This window comes from Zea mays, chromosome 5 (genome assembly GCF_902167145.1).
Source record: "Zea mays cultivar B73 chromosome 5, Zm-B73-REFERENCE-NAM-5.0, whole genome shotgun sequence".
Lineage (NCBI taxonomy): Eukaryota > Viridiplantae > Streptophyta > Magnoliopsida > Poales > Poaceae > Zea > Zea mays.
In genome coordinates, this window is record NC_050100.1 from 92,891,791 (window position 1) to 92,895,234 (window position 3,444).

The 3,444-nt window shown below is 47.9% G+C and overlaps 2 non-coding genes across 2 annotated transcripts; both read right to left on the reverse strand.

Annotated features, from left to right (window-relative positions):
- Positions 1-1,929: 1,929 nt before the first annotated feature.
- On the reverse strand, positions 1,930-2,026 carry LOC111589453 (small nucleolar RNA snoR99). Its single transcript, XR_004849872.1, has one exon. It is a non-coding gene; the product is annotated as a small nucleolar RNA snoR99 (small nucleolar RNA).
- Positions 2,027-2,294: 268 nt separating this feature from the next.
- Positions 2,295-2,392, reverse strand: LOC111589452 (small nucleolar RNA snoR99). Its single transcript, XR_004849871.1, has one exon. It is a non-coding gene; the product is annotated as a small nucleolar RNA snoR99 (small nucleolar RNA).
- Between the last annotated feature and the right edge of the window lie 1,052 nt (positions 2,393-3,444).

Here is a 3,444-nt window from a genome sequence, read left to right on the forward strand (position 1 = left end):
GACAGCTGATGCAGTAGATGTAGAATTGTCACTGCTACTGACAATAACAGCATCGCCTCCTTCTGAAGGAGTGTCAACTGCGAGGATCTCATCAGAAGCAGCTGTGGAGTTCCCCAGAAGAGGAGCACCTTGAATGTACCTGCGGTACGATCAAGAGATGGTATGATGCATGAACCGTGAAGGTATGTGGTCACAAAAAACGAGGACATGCTGGAACCTGCACCTATCTCATCTGTTAAAACATTAAAAAAAATAAGAAAACCCTTAAATCCTAGCCTGAAGAAAGGTACCTTCCAGCAATGCACATGTATCTTAATTCTGGTGTATAAACTGCTGGAGCACAATTCTCCTCAACGTAGTTCATTGTAGTGTTGAAGGAAACATGATCTGAAAGCACCTTCAAATCAATAAGCATTTCACAAAAAGAGTGCTTGCAAGAAATGAGAGTTCGCAAGTGCACAAACATAGTATTGAAATAATAGTATTGAAATATTACTGTTCAAATCAGTGATGTTGCTGATAATGCATTTAGTGGGGGCATATTTTCTGGTATAGGCTTTTCAGTTACTCTGAACCAGCTGTATGTTCAGAACAACAACTTCATCGTGTGCTGAGGGTGGCGAAGCAACAACAGAAATTATGGACTGTTGAGGCTCAGCTACTCGCTTCAAAAACCTTGCCACAACGATTATGTGCAGTTACCACTCCCTTAGCACCTGCTCCCCTCCTTCTCTCCCTTTCCTATCTCTTACCACTGTCCATTGGAATCCTATAGTTCACACTTCACAGGATGTCTGTAGATTGCATAGTTCACACTTACCAGGACCGATTAGGTGTCCTAATCGTTACCTTAATCACGATTAGGCGCCTGGTTGGTCCTATAGCACGACCAGCTGGTCGCCCGACTTGTAATCACTTCTATCAATGCTGACGCATTCGAGAAATGTATCAATGCTTAAAGGCAAACAAAAGGTTGGATGGGCATCGCGGATACATACCTATGATAGCACCACAATGCATATTTGCATACGGTTCCTCACCAGTCAAGATCTTCCATAAAACTATCCCAAAAGAGAACACATCCACCTGCATGTGTAAAACCAAATATTTGCCCCTGGAACCGAAGCGCCTGCCACCCACTCCAAGTCCAAGCCTTGCATCCCTGGAAAGAGAATAGAAATTTTCAGAAACAACATAGCGAGAAACACTGCTCAGATTTCTGAAAAGAATGCAGAGAGTGGACACACAAAAAAGGAAGGTACTTGCCGCCGCCGCCGCTGCTGGCCGCGGGGACGACCACACTGGGCTGCTCCATCCGATGGAACCGTGATGGGCGACGGCGTCGGGCTCGGCCAGACCTGGCATGGCGACCGGCGCGCAAGTAGGTTGCCGGTCGTGCAGCAGCGGCATGGCGGCCGCGCTGCTACCACCGGCCACCGAGCTCTGCTACTGCTGCTGCATGGCGAAGTGGCGCCTCGGGTACATCGGCGGCAGCCCAGCAGCCAGCCCAAGCTTCTGGACCTTGAGGAAGTATTTCTGGGCGTGGCTCCGTATCTGCGGCACGCATTGTGTCGTATTGATTCAGAGCTGAGTTTCAGTTCTTGGACATGTACGAGTACGAACGCGTGCGCGCACTCAAACGTATCTTTGATCAGCAGCTAAGATTCGGTACCTGGACCGTCGTCTTGGTGCCGACATGCTCCTCGATCTTCTTCCAGTCACGTCCAAACCTGAGAAGAGAAAACAGATAACTCAATGACCATCAAGTCCACTCATCATGTCCTTGGTAATAGAGGTTATAGAAACAAGCATAAAAAGGATCAAGTGTGATCAAGGTATTAGTACCGCAAAAACATGGTATTTCAAATAAGATGTGATCAAGCAGAGGCAAGCAGAACATATAACATAGCAATAAAATTCTACTTTTAACCATTTCCCATTCTTAATGATCAGCTAAACAATTATGGCCAACAGCTGATAGTAAAAAAATGGAGCAAATGTTGGGACCTGTTCATCCCACAGGCACAGCAAAAAGACTAATTAGACGAGCGCTAATCAGAACTAAGTCACAAGCATGCATTAACAGATCTCCTTCTTAACAACTTATTTCACATGATATTCATTATAAACGCTAAATCGGTCGGCGATAGAATGATCTAATCATACCCTGCGCCTGAAGCGCTTCAGCGGCTTGTGGTCCCTGCGCTTCTCATGGGATCGGACGCGGGAGGTTGACGCGGCGACCGAGCCGTCGTGGCCGAGATGCTGCTCGCATGGATCACATCCACGTATGGAAATTTCCCATCCTTCATGATCAGCTGAAAACAAAATATCAACTGACAAAGTAAATAAATGGTTGAACGTGTCAGGGACATTTTCATCCCACAGGCACTACAGACTTGCCATCGGGGCAGACATGAAGTCCCAAACAAACATATGTTATACCCTATACATGAAACTTCAAGCTCGCTAAACTAAAATCGGGTGTTATGATCCCACCAATACCATTGCAAAATTTGCATAACTCAGCACAGAAACGATCACGACAACTAATGATAGCAGATTCTATTCACATACATCCTATTTAATTTGGCCGGATAAGAACACATGGTAAACATCTTACAGCTAAAAGGCAAATAGTGAAATACGGAGTATAACTGAAGGCAGTTGACCATTAAGACACGGCTATCAAGACATCACAAGACAGGTGTATCTTACTTCTTACATGTACTAATCAGAACAGTAAATGCTATCTGAAAACAATCAGGGGTGTGTCCATCAGAGGAACTGGAAACAGTTAAAAGGTGCATCATAGACGAGATAAACTAACCAGAAAAAAGACTAATTAGACGAGCGCTAATCAGAACTAAGTCACAAGCATGCATTGACAGATCTCCTTCTTAACAACTTATTTCACAAGATATTCATTATAAACGCTAAATCGGTCTGCGATAGAATGATCTAATCATACCCTACGCCTGAAGCGCTCCGGCGGCTTGCGGTCCATGCGCTTCTCACGGGATCAGACGCGGGAGGTTGCCGCGGCGACCGAGCCGTCGCGGCTGAGATGCTGCTCGGATTCTGACAGGGGAAGCGATGGCTGCATGCTGCTCGTCGAAGAAAGCAGCGGCGTCCTGGACGACTGCGGAGGGAGCAGGGGCGAAGGGAGGGACGCTGGACGGGGAGGGGATGGGGCGAATGCGGGGGTTTGTGCGGGCGAGGGGAGCAGGGCCGGCATGGTTCGCGGCTGGCATATCACGGCGGTTTGCGGCGGATGGCGGGGAAGGCATCACGACGGCGACCAAACACCACGGCGGAGCGCCCGCCGGAGCACCCACAGCTCGCCCTCCGGTGCCCCATAACCCAATCCGAGACGCGTACACAAGTAGGAGAACCAAGCGAGCACAAGGAGGGATTCTTACCGACGCGTTCGCAGTGTAGAGC